Genomic DNA, 17,393 nt, shown 5'->3' on the forward strand with positions numbered 1-17,393 from the left:
CTCCATCCCCCTGCCTTTTCCTCTATGATTAACCTGATAATTAAAATGGAATCACTGTTCCATGTTTGAGCCCCTATCTTTTCTCTTGACTTTCCTTCTGTATTGGCTATGGTTAGTCTGTCAGCATTTGGGAAAGCAAACTTGATCTGAGGTATTACAGGGTTCAAAGGCATTATGGTTAAAGGGAGGAGCTCAAGAGTCAGATCCAAAGGTCTAAGTGAATGTTGTTGTCCTGGATCTGAGGTCGGATCCGAGATCCATACATTGAGGAAGAATGAAAATAGACAATAGAGATGGATAATTATGTTGAGTACATAACTTTTATTTTATAAAGAAAGATTTTTTTTTTCCCTAAGACCCCCCCGCCCCCCAAAGCACATTCCATGAGATCTGTAGCTACTTTATCTGCTTTTTCGACAAGAGCATTCATAGATGATAATTTATGTAGCTGCCACTTGGTCCATTGCTCGTACCTTTATTGCTCTTTACAAGTCAGAGAGATACTATCCAGAAATAGGGCGGCATTTGCCTCTGCTGTACTCTGAAATATCCTTCCATGAGGATTACAAAAGGTTCAGCTAGCTGGAGACAATATCCAGTTATTTGAGGAATGAATGAAAATGACAACATCAGATGCAAAATTTATGTACGCACCATAATGATGCATCTGTGTTTTCCATTTTCATTCTTCCTCAACTCCCCACCCTCCAACCCCCTTCCCTCTTTTCTTAGTGAGCCCTAAGGAATGTCCCTTTGGGAACCCACCTGTTCCCTGTTTTGAGCTCCAGCCTTGTATGTCTTTATCTTGTTTTTTCATAATAGTTTGATGTCATGTATATGTTAATATCAGGGCCGCAAAGTCGATTTAAGGTATGCCAGGATAGTGGTGCATTATGGGTAAAGGGAGGAGCTCAAGAGCTGGATCCAAGAGTTTAGTAAAAGTGGGCTGAGTCAGATCCGATGTTGGATCTGAGATCCATCAGTTGAGGAAGAAAGAAAATGAACAGCACAGATGCATCATTAGGGTGAGTATGTAACTTTTGTTTTCATTTGGGCAGAACCATCAGAATAGACTCACATCTTATTCCATTTTCTACTAAGAAATTGGATATCAAGGTTTCTAAAACTACCTCTTCCACGTTGCTTTTAAAGTGTTTGAAAATTTGCTATCTGAAGTAAAGCATATCCTTTCCAGAATGTCTGAATGCTTTTTCTGCTAAAGAAGTGGCCAGTTCTTAACTCTTTTTCAGAAATTGGATGACATCTGTACAGCTGTTGCATCGCCATCTCTAAACAATGTTGGAAGACACTGTAAACTGGTTGTGATTTGCACATCAAAGTTTTCCTATGTTGCCTCCATTATTCTCACACTCTTTCGTGAGAACCATTCAAAAGGTCTAGCTTGAAATGCTTGTCATAGTGGTGATGGAAAAGAGATTCTCAACATCGGCTACAAAATTTATGTACTTATTGTAACAATAGATTTGATGTTGTCAGTCTTCACATAATCCTTGACTGTGGGCTCGGTTCTGAGCTTCGGAACCGACTTGGCCATTATTCCAGTTCGCACCTTCCAAAAACTCTCGCCCTAGGCTTTACCCATAATGCTCTTCACCAAATCACCTCAGATCTTGTTTGCCGCTTCATAGTGCCAGACGCATTCAACCAACTTCTCGAGCCTTGGCTTTTCATCTAGCTGTAAGTTAGTTTTCTTCCTAATATCTACCTTTAAATTCTGTTCTTTACTCTATTTTTTATATACCTGCTTCTCCAGATTCCTTTAGGTGCATGTGTGTGTGTGTGTGTGTGTGAGTGACTTTTTTCCTCTGTTCTACTATTAGGTACTCTAACGTACCATCGTTGTTACTTATCCCCTTTACTTTCGGGTAACCTTCTTTACTATTGTTGGTAATTTCCAACCTTCCTTTTCTATTACTTAAAAAAAAAAAAAAAAAAAAAATCATTCTCTTGTTAATCTGTGACTGCATGTGTGTGTGTGTGTGTGTATCTATGTGCGTCAGGTGGCTGTAGCTTACCTCATAGCTGACAAACCCTCTAAAGGCACCTCCGGTTTCAGGAGGTGTCAAAAGTGTGAAAGGAGAATGCAAAATTCAGGTGGGCACACCTTTTGTGTTTATTGTCTTAGTGCTGTCCATCTTCAGGAAGATCGTGGCATCTGTCACGGGTTTTCTGCTAGAACCCTGACAAGGCGCAAAAATAAGCTCATACTTAAAGGACTTCTCAAATCTGAGTTTGAAGAGTCTATCTCTGGTCCCAAAACAGAAGCCAGCTCTTCTTCCTTTTCTAAACTGAAAAAGCGCACTCATTCGGTTCCGACAGCCTCCTCAGAACCTCCTTTAAAATTGGCTAATTCTCCCACAGTGCCGACTGTCTCCTCGACACCAGTGGGAAAATATACTATCCCCTCGACACTGACCTCTTCAGCTCGTGAATTGGTGCAGACAACTCTCCCTTTGTTACCGATGGAACATTTAGTACCAAAGGATTCTCAGATGATAGTTTTACCAAGGACATCTTATTCACCCTTGATTAACCCATTCGGAGATCGTCCTCTGAGTCCATTTTTGGAGAGACAACCACCAAGGTCTCCAACAGCCTCTTCTCTTTTGTCTACTAACAGCCTGTTGGAGTCAGACATTATGGGACTGGTCAACCAGCTCCTGACGTTGAGGGGATTACCTCCATCTTCAGTTTCTAGCCTGGTTAGATGTGGAATCTTGCCTTTTTCAGAAAGTGGATGACATCTGTACAGCTGCAAATTCCTCCTTCGACCGCAGATGAGTTTTCAAAACCATTGGTACCAGCCATTCCAGCTTCGACTGTTTCGGTGCCGGTCAGAACTCCTTCTCCAGCACTGATAGTTGTCCTTAGCTCTTCTGGTTTGTTGGAACCAGAGAACTCCCAGGGGTGAGACTTTGTTGCCGGTTCCAAGGGGCAGGGTTTGACTTTGATTCTTTTGGAGCCCTCCATGCTCCTTGGGGCCTCTGCATATGTAACTTCGACCCTGGCTTCTGCTTCAGAGTTATCTTCCTCGGTGTGGGGTGGAATCATGGTTCTGAAGGAGTCTGTTTTGGTTCCGGGCCTTTATCCCTATATGGCAGCCCTGCCTTTCAGGTTATGGAGAGGGCCTTGTCCATTGTGGACAAACAGTCTATGCCTTCCCTGTTGGGCCAATAACTTGTCCATCCCTTCATCCAGAGCTTCCTCCAGTCTCTTCCCTGGGACAGAGGGCACAAAAGCCTCAGGAGTGAACCACACTGGTTATATAGTTTTTGGATGCCTCTCCGAAGCATCCCACTGAAGCGGCACCTTCGAAGAAAAAGTGCAAGAGAAAACACTTGCACTCCCTGAAGGGTCCTTCACAGAGGATACCGGTTTTGATGAAGGGGAAGGTTCCCCCAAGTCACCCCCTGAAGATGTTTCCTTTGGGGATATCCTAGAAATCCTGAAACAGAGGGGTGGCTGGACTACCATCCAACCTTCCTCAGAGGAATCGGTATACCTAGAGGCTTTTCGCAGCCAGCTCGCTACCTCTTGGATCTCGCCACCCGCCGAGGATCTTATTAAACTGATTGTCCAGTGGGCCTGGAAAATTCCTGACTCTAGCGAGTTGATCCTTAAAAGACCTGACCGGATTCTATCTGCCCCAAAAGATGAGCAACACTGGGCCAAGGGTATTCCTGTAGCTGTCATGGTGGTAGCGGCAGCCACTAAAAAGTTACTAGCTGAAGAAAGTCCAACTATCCATCGTCCTAACAAGGAGTCTGGGACTATGGATAGGTTTTGAAGCGCGTATACACTTCATTGACCTTCGCTGTCAGGTCCTTAAATTATACGGCGCATTTTACCAGGCTTCAGAGAGATATGATTAAAGAGCTTTTAGATAGTGTTAGAGGAGTAGTAGCTGAAGGGGCCGGAGATAAGGTTACTTCTCAACTTACCACCCCAGAATCGCTTTCCAATTCATCCATGAGGCTAATTGCTCATGCAGCCGAAGGGATAACAAGACCAGCAAGTTTTGGTGTAGCCATTAGGAGACATGCCTGGATGCACTTATGTGACTTTGCATAGCCATTTAAGTCTTCTTTCATCAATGCTCTGTTTGACTGATCATCCCTATTTGTCCAAGGTTAAAGAGACTCTATCCAGATGTGAGAAAGATGGGAAGACCCTATCTGCGATGGATGTATGCTTCTCCACTCCTCAGTGGCCCTACTCTGGGAACCAGAGAAGTGGGAGGCTATGTTTCAAAAAGACCCAAGGACCTTTCCAAGACTCACATGGCAATAACTTTCCTGGGGGCAGAGGGGGAAGTAGTAATGGAAGACATCGTCCAAGAGGCAGAAGTGCCCCGCAGAACCAGGGGTCCAGAGATTCTTTCTCTGGTAACTCCTACCAGCATTCCTGAAAGGAGGCCCGATTGCCTTCCTCTAGAGGCAGTCGGGGGATTATTATCCCTGCACCAATCTGCCTGGCTAGAAGTGACAACAGATAAATGGGTGAAGGGGATCATTTCCAGAGGTTACAACATTCCCCTTTCAATGAAACCAAAAAGACCAAAAAGATTCCCAGACATTCCACCCAGTCGTAGGGAAGCAACAGTCTTAGAAATTCAAAAACTGCTCACCAAAGGAGTCATCCAAGCAGTCCCACCAGACCAGAGAGGATCCGGAATTTACTCAAAGTTCTTTTTAGTGCCAAAGAAAATGGGACTGGAGACCAATTTTAGATCTCAGTGAGTTGAACAAATCAGTTCAACAAACCAAATTCTGGATGGTCTCAGTACAGTCAATACTTTCATTCATAGAAAAAGATGCCTGGATGTGCTCAGTATATCTTCAGGATGCGTATTACCACATAAAAATGGACAAGTGCTCCAGAAGATCCCTGCACTTCTGGGTGACAGCCAGTCATTATCAGTTCAGAGCACTGCCCTTTGGTCTCACCACAGCCCCCAGGGTGTTTACCAAATGCATGGCACTGGTAGCAGTGCATCTCAGACTGCTAGGATTCCAAGTATTTCCATATCTAAATGACTGGCTACTTACCATTCCCACCAGGCGTCAACTCATAAAGGACGAGATTACAGTCTTCATCTTTGTTCCAGCTTAGGAATCACTGTAAACTATGAAAAATCCCATCTGGATCCATCACAACAAATGGACTTCATTGGAGCTATGCTAGACACAGTCACTTGCTTTGCGTCACTTCCCTACAAAGGCTCCAAAGGATCAGGTCACAAATAAGCCAGATCATTCAAAACAAGAAAGTAGCAGCAAGACTCATCCTACAGGCTCTAGGGTCAATGGCGGCCTCTATCACTCTAGTACCCTTGGTCAAATATCACATGAGAACTCTTCAATGGCTTCTGGCCTACCAATAGTCGAATCATCCAATGTCCCATCCAATTTTGATCACCAATCATTGAAAAGAAGACTTGAGTTGGTGGCTCCATTCCATCAAAATCTTGTTGGACTGTCTCTTTGTTCCTCCTCAATCTCTAGCCACAGTGGCCACAGACACATCCCAGATGGGGGCGGGCATTATCTGGGAAAGACAATCCAAGGCCAACTTGCACATCAGTGTTCTAGCGAACGGGGAGGTGCTCTTAGCGTTGCAAGCATTTGAAGATATCCCCCTTTTGGAATGATTGCAATTCAAACAGACAACATGTCAGTAATCTGGAATATCAACAAACACGGGGGATCCAGGTTGTACCCTCTTTGTCAAGAAGCTCTCAGAGTATGGCAATGGGCGATTTCATCCAAGAGCTTTCTAATGGTAATGCACATTCCGGGGAGCTGCAGCGTGATTGTGGACAAGTTGAGCAGAACTATCCTCATGCCTTACGAGTGGTCTCTCAATCCATTGGTGGCAGGAAAGACTTTTTACCACTGGGGCCAACCTTGCTGCAATCTGTTTGCTTCCCCTCTGAACAACAAGTGTAGCAGTTGCAGCAGTTACTTTGCCCTAATCCACCCCCGGGGGAGTCACCCAGAGACGCTCTCCTTCACGATTGGCCCCGCAGTTAACTGTACACCTTTCCCCTGACTCCTCTAATATGTCAGTTTCTAAAGAAAGCCAAAAGGTTGAAGAACAGAATAATCCTCATTGCCCTATTCTGCCCTTGACAAGTTTGGTTTCCCTTCCTTTGGCCTCATCTACTTCAGAAACCCTGGATACTGGACCCAGCATCAGACATATTATCCCACCCAGAGGGAATGGTTCATCTGAATCTTCAGCATCTCAAGCTCACTGCATGGCTTCTCCAGTTTTCATGATTGCCAGGCATTCCTCCCTTACTTCCCCTGTCTGATGCATCATTCTGGCCCACCACAAGCCTCCAAATAGAAAATTGTATCATAACAAATGGATAAAATTCGCTAAATGGTCACTTGACTGTAATATTGACCTATATGCAGCACCTGTAGACAAAGTCTTAAGACTTCTTAGCCTTACTGTATGAGTCTGGCTCTTCATCTTCTACCATTCGGGTGCATCTTGCTGTGATATCTAACTTCCATATTGATTTCAACGGTTCATCACTTACATCACATAGACTTTGTAAAGCCTTTTTGAAAGGAACCTTAATACTTAGGTCTCTGTTTAAAGAACCTTCTGCTCCATGTGATTTGCATTTGGTAGTGCAGTCTCTCATTTCTTCCCCCTTTGAACCTTCAGCAAATTGTGACTTAAAGGTCTTGCCCTGGAAAACCTTATTTTTGATAGCTATCAGTTTGACCAGGAGAATATTGGAAATTCAAGCCTTGTCCTACAAACCCCTATTTGATATTTCATAAGGACAGGGTCTCCCTCAGGACAAATCCTTCCATTTTGCCAAAGGTTGTTTCAGAGTCAAATATTAATCAAACATTACATCTCCCAGTCTTTTTTCCTAATTTTTCCAACAAGGGGAGTACAGTCTCCACTTACTAGACATACACAAACAGTTACGTTTTTACCTTCACAGAACAAAGGACAGCAGAAAATCTGACCAACTGTTTATTGCCTTTTTTGACTTTTTACTCTTTTTAGGTAATCCAGAATCTAAGGTTACCTTGGCAAAATGGCATAAGGACTTTATCACTTTTGTTTACTACAAGAAGAGACTCCACCTACCACATCCTGTGAAAGCTCATTCAACGAGAGCTGTAGCAGCTTCTGCAGTTTTTCATGCCAGAGCTTCCTTAGATGATATTTGTGTAGAAACTACACGGGCATCTCCTCATACCTTTATTACTCATTACAAACTGGACCAGGTCTCTACGGGACGTGCATCATTCAGTTCGATGGTGCTCCAGAATATTCTTCCATGAGACCTCTCAAGATTCAGGTAGCTAGGGACTCTGTCCCACAGTCAAGGATTATGTGAAGATTCACAACATCAGCTAAAGAAGTTATGTCTTACCATAATATTATGTTCCATCTGTGTTGTTGATCTTCACTAATCCTTGACATTCCCTCCCTCCTTCTCCCTGCCTTACAACTCTTGGTGGACCGAATATTCCCAAAGACTGGTTTCATAATAGGGACACAGATATGGTCTCTTATCTACTACTTCTTGTCTGTCACTATTGTAGGCAAACTCGATCTGAGGTAATTTGGTGAGGAGCATTATGGGTAGACCCTAGCTTGAGACTTTTTGGAAAGCGCGAGCTGGAATAATGGCTGAGTCAGTTCCAAGGATCGGAACCGAGCCCACAGTCAATGATTAGTGAAGATCAACAACACAGATGGAACGTTATGCCTAAGCTACATAGGCTATATCCTACATAGGGTATAGCAGCCATCCGGCTTCCAAAACTTTAGGGCACCTTCTATATGCTCAAACTGTTAGTCAGCTTGAGCTGAGCTGACTAAAAGGTTTGGGTGCCAAGTCCTTAAAATCTTTCCTGCTACCAAAGACAGCAACCCTCTGCAGGCTTTTGAGGATTGATGGTCGGCTTGTGTTGTTCCATTGCTGGGCAGATAAGTTCCCATTCAGGAAGAACCTTCTGCATACTGTATTTACTGTTTAAACTTACTTTTCTGTTTAGGAAAGTATATTTTAATCTAGGAATATCTGTTTTATTTTAGACAGTTTAAAAGTTCATTTAAACATTCTAAGAATGTTTTTTTTTTTCCTGTGGAGAAACTGTTTAAATTACTTTAGTGGCTGGTAAAGTGTAAGAGTTCTTTTTACTGCATTTTTACTGGAAGTTGCTTTTCACTATTTTTTAAATTTTCTGGATTGTGCTTCTTAGTTTCCCCAGGAAGGAAGCTTCATTTTCAGCTTGACCATGGAACAAACTATTGGTCCCACAGTTGGTTCTTCTTCCAACCACAAAAAGAGAAAAATAACTAAACAGCCTTTGTCACTACTGCAGGCTAGCAATTTAGGTGAGTGACTCAACTGTGGCCAAAGTTGTTTCCTAAGACCACTCATCTTTTTCCCTATATCCCTCTGGTGTTCGTACGGCCACTATGAACCAGAGGCTACACATGTCCTCTGTGGCTGTTGAGCTCCCCCCTCAGTGGGCAAAGGAGAGACACTTTTGCCAATCTTGGGAGAAGGGGCAGGGAAGGTGTCTCTGCTTAGCCAGAATGATGTGCCCATCTCTGGGGAAGCTGTTGCTGCCATTAATAATCCTATTTGTCCAAAATTTCCTATCATAAAGAAACAGATAACATTATATATAGATCTGATGTTGTTCTTTTCATTCTTCCTACAAATGGGTTTAGATCCGATTCTTGGATCCGACTCAGACACGTACACTAGGCTTCGGATGCAGCTCTCAAGCTAGCAAATTTGTAAGTTTATAAGAGCAACATTTAATATTTGCATCTGATTTGGGGCCTTTTTCCACCAGTTATTTTAGTGTTGCCTAAATTTCTTGCTCCTAGAGGTTGAGAGATATGGTGCCAGTCATATCTCTGAACTGTACTGATTTTTGCAGAATGTGCAGAGGTTTGCCTCATAGTTTTAGTCCATTTTTAATAAAATTGTAATTCTGAAGTATCTACTTCATTTGGTCTTCAACTTGTGGATACAGGATCTGTATTGGATCCAAGCTGGCAAATTCACTAGCATCTGCTCCGTGCTCCAAGCTCCTCCCCTTACCCATAATACACCTCTACTACCTTCCAACCCCAGATCTTGCTTGCCTGAAGCATCGCGATCTCCTGAGCTCCGAGTTAGCGAGTGGGTTATTTACTTAAGCAGTTTTTCTTAATTGTTTGCGTATTAGGTGATTAGTGTAGGTTCACTCTCCTCCCCTCGCTGGTGCATTGTGTATTAGAGTTTTCCTGTTGTTTCAGTGTTAGTTTGTTAGAGTTTGTTGCTTACCCTCCCCCCCCCAATGTTCTGTGTGCCTTGAGTGTGTGGTGAGTGGGTTTGAGTGGGAAGTAGGTCTTTTTTCTCCTTTTTCTTATCTTTTTGTGTGATTTATTCTTCTGTAGAGTTATGGCTGACCCAAAGCCTGTCTTCAGAAGGTGCACTGAGTGTGGCCACAAATTGTCTCCAGCAGGTGGCCACACTCTTTGTGTTAAATAGCTAGGGAATTGTTATGGCTAGGCTTGTATAGGCCCTAGGGCCGATAGCCTAGTACCAACCTAGGAACCTATTATGTGCTTGGGCGTAGCACATTTGAGTACTGACTGTGCTATTTGCGCGGGTCTTAACCTGCGCGCTATTAAGAATAGGAAGGCTATGTTGGTCCTGAAAGGCCTTCTACCCACTTCTGAGGCAGTTGCCTCGTCCACTGCTTCAGTCACAGTGGCTGCTGTGGCCACCTCTCCTTCCTCTCTTGCCGTTGCTTCTCCTCCCTCCTAGGCTGGGACTCAACCTCTTGTTTCTAAGCCTGTGTAAGTGGGGTGCAGAAGGGGCAGAGAGAAGGAGAGAGAGCATAAATCAGACAAACACAAAGCAGAGAAACACAAGAGGTCTCCGGACCTTCCTTTTACTCCCGCCAAAAGTCAGGCTAGGATCCCTTGACTCCCCTCGGCTCCGATCTCCGAGATTTTCCTAGGAGCCGGAGGAGACACATCCTCCATCTAGGGCCTCAGTTCCTCGACTTGCCAGATCGGAGTCTGTGGCCTCATCGAGAGCCACACGTAGCTTATCTGAAGATGACATGGATAAAATGATGAGGAGATTCATTTGTACTCAGATCCAGATGGGGGTCTTACCAGTCCCCTCTCCCTCTGGAGGGGGGGGGGGGGGCTCACTTCCTTTTTTCACACCAATTTTTTCCTTCTTCGATCCGTCCACTGGGTTCGGAGTACTTGGATCTGAGGATGGCCTTAGTCAGGGGGTCGGCGCCGATGGTACCTGTCTCCTCGACCCCGGCAGCTGCCTGGAGCGTGTGGATCCAACCAGTTCGGATTCAAATGGCTCTAGGAGCCAGAGCTTGGGTACCAGATCCGAGGGAGCAGAACTTTTTCCATCGGCTCTGGGGTTGTCTCTCCCTCAAAGCTCCGTCCACTTCGGGCCCGGCTCCAGTTCTCACTTCGGATCCGGGGAGAATGGTTTCCTTAATAGTACCCCAGGAGCCTCATTCTCCCTCGGCGTTCAGCGTGGTAGAAAGGGTTTTCTCCACTTGATCGAGACCCTTGACTATTTCCTCGGATTCTGCCCCGGCCCCCTCGGCTCTGTCTACGAATCCCATCATTTTACCAGAGGGACAGCCCATGTTCAAAGAGTCCCAGGCGGTTCCCCCTGAGGAACAAGTGGCTTGCGAGTTCCCCCCGGAGAGCCTCACCAGAGACGTGCCTCGCAAGCATATGTGTAAGAGGAGGCACCTGGACTCCCCCGTGTCCTTGAGGACACGGATTTGTATGATGGGGAAGTTTCCCCAGGTCACCTCCCAAGGATGTCTCCTTTGGGGACATCATGGAAATTCTACGCCAGTGGGGAGGTTGGTCCACCCCCAAACCTTCTTCTCACGAATCTGTGTTCCTGGAGGCTATCGGCATGGGCTCATCTACTTCCCGGGTGTCCCCTCCCGCAGATCCCCTGGTGGACCTGGTCAGCTCGCGGGCCTGGAAGGAGCCAGACACTGTGGAACTAATCCCTAAACATCCGGACAAGATCTTGAATCCAACTTCAAGTAGACCAGTGTGGAACTAGGGCTCCCCCATAGACGCTATGGTGATAGCAGCAGCCACAAAAAAGGAACTAGCCCAAGAGAGTTCCTCGGTTTATCCCCCTGACCGAGAGTCTCGGATGATGGACCAATTAGGGAAGTGGGTTTATGCATCAGTGACCTTTTCCATCAGGGCTCTGAACTACCTGGCCCACGTCACGAGACTGCAGCGTGACCTGGTCAAGGAACTGGCTGAGTCTCCCCCTTGGTCCATGTCGCAGGAGGACAGAGACACATTCTCCGCTAGCATGGCCAAAGCAGTCTCCAATACGTCCATGTGACTCCTCTCACATGCTACCGAAGGAGCGGCTAGGGCAGCTGGGTCTGGCGTGTCCATGAGGCGCAATGCCTGGCTCAGACTATGTCAGTTTTCGGAACCTTTCAAGGCGTCTTTTGCCAATGCTCCTTATGACGACTGTACTCTTTTTTTGTAAGACCGTCAAATAGACTTTGTTATAGAGTGAGAAAGATGGGAAGACACTGTCTGCCATCAGAATCCGCTTCTCGAACCCTCAAAGATCCTTTTCCCAGAATCAGAGAGGACAAAAGAAAGATGTGGTTCCAGAAGTCACGGTATTCCCGGGACACTTAGGGCTCTTCTTCCCCCAGAGGCAGAGGGGGACAGGATAGATGCCATCTGAGAGGCAGAGGGGGTCTGAAGAATTTTGAGTCTCGTAAACCTTTCTCGGACAGGCCTGAGGGGTTGCCCGACTGCTGTACTCTGAAGGCAGTCGGAGGTCGATTGTCATTGTACCTGGTGGCATGGGAGTCCATTACATCAGACCGCTGGGTGCTTCAGATCATATCGAGAGGATACTCTATCCCCTTCGTGGTTCCTCCCAAACCTCCTAAACACCTCCCGGACATACCACCCACGCAAAGGGAGGCAGCAGCACTGGAAATCTCCAAGCTGCTAGAGAAACAAACCATCAAACCCGTCCCCCCAGATCAGTCCGGATCAGGCATGTACTCCAGGTTCTTTTTGGTGCCAAAGAAAATGGGGGGCTTAAGGCCCATTCTGGAACTATCTACCCTGAACTTGTCAGTTGCCAAAGAAAAATTCCGGATGGTCACATTACAGTCCATCATGCCGTACCTGCAAGAGAGCGACTGGATGTGCTCGCTAGACCTCCAGGATGCCTACTATCACATAAAAATGCACAGAAGCTCCAGGAGGTTCCTCCACTTCCAGCTGGGAGTCAATCATTACCAATTTTGAGCCCTATCCTTTGGTCTCACCACAGCCCTCAGGATGTTCACCAAAGTGATAGTGGTAGTAGCATTCACCTGAGACTTCAGGGGATTCAGGTGTATTTGTACCTGGACGATTGGCTCCTCACTGCTCCCACCAGGCATCTACTTTCTCAAACCAGGGATTATTTCTTAAAGCTTGCTCTTCAATTGGGGATTAGAATCAACCCATCCAAATCACTTCTAAATCCTGTACAGGTGATAGACTACATTGGGGCAAGGATAAACACACTACAGTGCAAAATCTTCCTGACCACAGAGAGAGTGTGAATCCTGAGGATGCATGTTTCCCTGATGTATCGTTCTCATCTCCCCGCAGCAGAATCAGTGCTGAGGACCTTAGGTTCTATGGCAGTGACCATAACGCTTCTTCCGTGCACCCGGTTACACATGCGAGAACTACAGTGGACACTAGCAGTGCAATGGTCCCTGTTGGATCTTCCATTTTCATATCCAATACACCTCAGTTGAGTCTGCAGGTCGTCCCTTCTGTGGTGGATGCACTCTCCAGAAATCTTGGAGGGATGACCTTTTGTTCCAGCCCCTGTCCAAGCCACAGTGACCACAGATGTCTCCCAACTTGGGTGGGGAGGCATTGTTTGGGCAGGACAGTCCAAGGCCTGTGGTCCCCTGTCGCGACCAGTTTGCATATAAACATTCTGGAGATGAGGGCGGTCCTTTTGGCGTTGCAGGCTCTTCATGCCTTTCTTCCTCTGGTAACCATTGCAGTTCAATCAGACAACATGTCAGTGGTCTGGTATGTCAACAAACAGGGAGGGACCAGATCTTACCCCCTTTGTTGCAAGGCCATGAGAGTATGAGAATGGGCGATCTCCACCAGTTGCTTTCTCATAGCAACACAAATTCCGGGACGGTCCAACATTCTAGCGGACAGGTTAAGTCGGGCTATTCTGATGACTTACGAGTGGTTTCTGTATAATTCAGTAGCGGAGCAGATCTTTCTGGCAGGGGGTCAGGCTTGCTGCGATCTCTTTGCATCTCCTTCCAACGCGAAGTCAGCGAGTTCTTCTCTCAGAACCCCCAGCCGGGGGAGTCCCCCAGAGATGCTGTAGTCCATGTTTGGCCTCCTGGTCTTCTGTATGGTTACCCTCCAGTACCTCTTATTCCGAGGCTTTTACAGAAAACTTGACTGCTGAGTAAAGTGGTCCTCATTGCCTTGCCAGGTATGGTTTCCCTTCCTTTGGTCTCATCTTCTGGCTCCGCCTTGGATCTTGGATCCCATTCAGGATCTTATTTCACACCCATTGGGGGTTCCTCATCCCAACCTGGACAGTTTGAAGCTCACGGCTTGGCTGCTGCAGTTCCTGTGATTGCTAGGACTCCTGGATTATCCTCTTCTGTCAGGTCTATTCTGGTGGCAGCTCATAAGTCTTCCACCAGGAAGATTTACTGCAGCAAATGGAAATGTTTTTTTCTTTTGGGCTTCTCAAAGGAGTTTATATCCTTTCATGGCTCCTATTTCTGCCATTCTCGAATTCCTAGCCAATATTTTTCAACAAGGTGCAAGCTCTTCTACTATCAAGGTTCAGTTAGCTGCCATCTCTCATTTTCACGTGAGTGAGAATTCTGCTTCTCTGGCCTCTTCCAGACTGTGTAAAGCCTTTATTAAAGGTACATTCCTGTTACACCCCCCCCCCGGTCAAGGATCCTGTTCCTCCATGGGACCTTACTATGGTTCTTTAAGCTTTGGTTGCTCCACCATTTGAACCTGCTGTAACCACAGATGTTAAGTTTTTGTCTTGGAAAACAGCATTTCTAGTCGCCATCACTTCTGCTAAAAGGGTTTCAGAACTGCAAGCTTTGTCCATTAAAGTTCCATATATGATTTTCCATAAAGATAGGGTTTCCCTTCGGACCAATTCGTCCTTTCTTCACAAGGTTGTATCACAAGTTAACATCAATCAGGCCATTAACTTACCTGTCTTTTTCCCAAATTTTGCTAACAGAATGGAATGCAAACTCCACTCGTTGGATGTTCATAGACAGTTATGATTTTATTTACACAGGACTAAAAGCTTTCGTAAATCTGATCAATTGCTTTTGTCCTTCTCTAAACCCTTTTTGGATAAACCTATCTCCATGGTCACTATTGCTAGGTGGATTTCCTTGTGCTTCCTTCAGGTCTATAAGGATAAAAGTTTGTCTCCTCCGTGTCAGGTGAAAGCTCATTCCACTAGGTCAATGGCTAGTTCTGCACCATTTTGGTCTAGACTCTCATTGGATGATATTTGTTCTTCAGCTACTTGGTCCTCATCTCATACCTTTATTTCTCACTACAAATTGGATTTGACTTCTAGGAGAGCATCCTTTCGTTCTGCGGTGCTCCAGAATATCCTTCCATGAGGGCCACCCAGGAGTTTAGTAGCTGGGGACTCTGTCCCACAGGTTGAAGACCAAATGAAGTAAACTACTTCAGATAAAGAAGTTATGTACTCACCATAACATTCCATCTGAGTAGTTCTATTTCATTTGTCATCAACCATCCCTCCCTCCTTCCCCCAACCTTATCATATAGCCTGTTGGCTGCAGTTTTAGGTCATAAAGTATTCTTCAGGTCGGGTTCTCAGTATAAGGGTCAGCAAACTCGATCTGGGGGTTGGAAGGTAGTGGAGGTGTATTATGGATAATGGGAGGAGCTTGGAGCTCAGAGCAGATGCTAGTGAATTTGCCGGCTCGGATCCAATACAGATCTGGTACCCACAAATTGAAGACAAATGAAGTAGAACTATTCAGATGGAAAGTTATGGTGAGTACGTAACTTCTTTTTTTCTGGCAAACCAGTGGCAAATCATTTAAGATTGAAGTTAGAAAATAATGACAGATATTTGAGTTTCAGGCTTCATATCCTTTAGAAAATTCATGCTAATGCAAAACCTGTTATTCGTCTTTAAGAGCAATATTTAAAAATTGCCCCTATTTTTGGGCCTCTGTCCCACTTTTATTTATGGTCTTGTCCAGATTTCTTGCTCTAAGAGGTCGAGAGGTATGGTGCCAGTGTATTCAGTGGGAGAACACTTAAGGTTTCTCAGTCCATTAGAAAATAGTATGAGTTGTTACAATGGGAATTCTCATAAACTCCCCCCATCCCCCACTGCTGGAAAGATGTGCTTGTCATCGCTTGTCTTTTCCGTGATAACCAGCCTGCTCCCTCAGAGAAAGCAGATATAATCTTTTCTGTGATAACCAGCCTGCTCCCCCAGAGAAAGCAGACAGAATGTACAAAGTTCTTCAAGCTTTTAAAATTTTATACACTCGTTTCAGACCTGACCTAAATACCCAGGCCCTTTAATGTATCCACCAGTTCCAGTCATGCTGTGCTGTATTAAATATTAACTGTTCAGTCTATATTTCCCTAATCGCATATACTTAATTTGTATGTATTTGTCAGCATATTATTCTCCTGTGCTCATATGGTCAGTTTGTAAAAGTCTTTTGCAGCATCCCATATCTGTAACATATGTAATTAGTTTAGCCATTTTCAAGTCATGTGCATACACACTGTAGAACACCTCAGAAGAAAAACCTAGATCTGAAAGATACAACTTAAATAAGTATGGGCCTAGGACATGACCCTGTGGAGAATCCTAACTGTAACTTAGAATTACACCTGCCCAATTACTGATAACATCAATATCTACTTATTCTTATTTATTGATCAGTGTTTTGTGTATTGTCAATATAAATTACATCATAGCATGCTTTTTCATTTATAGTTGTTATTATATTATTATAGAATATCGTGTTACAGGTGGTTATAGATGTATTTCAAAAGTATGCATGCTGCTTTGTGGTTTCAAGTCCAAACCTTTTCATTTCGAACAATAATTTATCCAAAATAACCTTCTCCGTTATTTTTGTGTAACAAGAAAGCAAACTTATTGGTCTGTATGATTCTGGTTTTGTCCTATTCCCCTTAAAGATGGGTTTAACAAATATTCGTCTCTGGTCAGATCTGTTTTGATGTTCAGAGAATCGATCTTTTGAAAATCAATCATATGGTCTTGCAATCATATGATATAGACCCACCTAATCTTGAGGACTCTCACCAAAAGTAAATGACATAGTGGATAACACATATCATTGTACTGTGAGTTCATGCTGAAGTGTTCTCACGTCATTATTACTAATTTACTAATTCTGTCTCTTCCCTGTGATTTGTTTGGGTGCAGTTTGCATAGTTCTTTTTCAGTACAATTTAACTTTAGTGCCTGATGCCAGCCGGGTGATACTAGCAATATTTATTACCCTCTTTGTGGAGCCAAAACTGGTTTTCATACGATTTTTTAACTATATACTCATCCTCCTACTCCTTACCAACACACATACCTTCTGTCTTACCACTAACACAGTTTAAAAAGACACTAAGAACTCACTATACGTCTATTTGGCTCTGTTCCTGTACTGGTCCAGGCTAGCTTCGTTCTACAGTTCTGGCTCACTTCAAGCTTCAGTTCCACTATACTCTGTACAGAATACTTAACAACTATTTGTTGTATACAGGGCTATATCCTACATGTATTACATAACTACACTAGTCAATTATACATTATGCAATATTTTCTGTATGTATCTACTTAATTATGTTCTAAATGCAGACAAGCATAAATGACATGGGCAAACCAAGTTATGTATGTATCTACTTAAATATGTTTTCTTACTCTGTTAATGTCAGCTTATTTTTATATATTATGTGTTATACATTGTGTTATTCATAACTGTTCATGTATATTATCTACTGTTTACATTCTTACTGTTGTTTAATTGTGGAACTTTTCTCCTCTGGCCTCCACTGAAAAAGGACGTGTCCAGTGGACTTTCCCGGTTAACAAATGTAAAATAATAATAAATATATCCATAATCCGTCTTGTCTGAGAATAAATTTTAGAATGTGCACACTTTATCATTTTGTATGCTGTTACCCCTACCACTATCTTTGTATAAATTTCAAAATTTTCCTGATCTCATATCACATTATGT

The 17,393-nt window shown here is 44.3% G+C and overlaps 1 protein-coding gene across 1 annotated transcript in view; it reads left to right on the forward strand.

The window, feature by feature from the left end:
* The window catches only part of LOC122800226 (dynein axonemal heavy chain 17-like), a 17,083,451-nt gene that overhangs the window by 1,659,003 nt on the left and 15,407,055 nt on the right, over positions 1-17,393 (forward strand). The window lies entirely within an intron of this gene.

The sequence above is a fragment of the Protopterus annectens genome, chromosome 4.part0, assembly GCF_019279795.1.
Source record: "Protopterus annectens isolate FY-2018-M chromosome 4.part0, PAN1.0, whole genome shotgun sequence".
Classification (NCBI taxonomy): Eukaryota; Metazoa; Chordata; order Ceratodontiformes; family Protopteridae; genus Protopterus; species Protopterus annectens.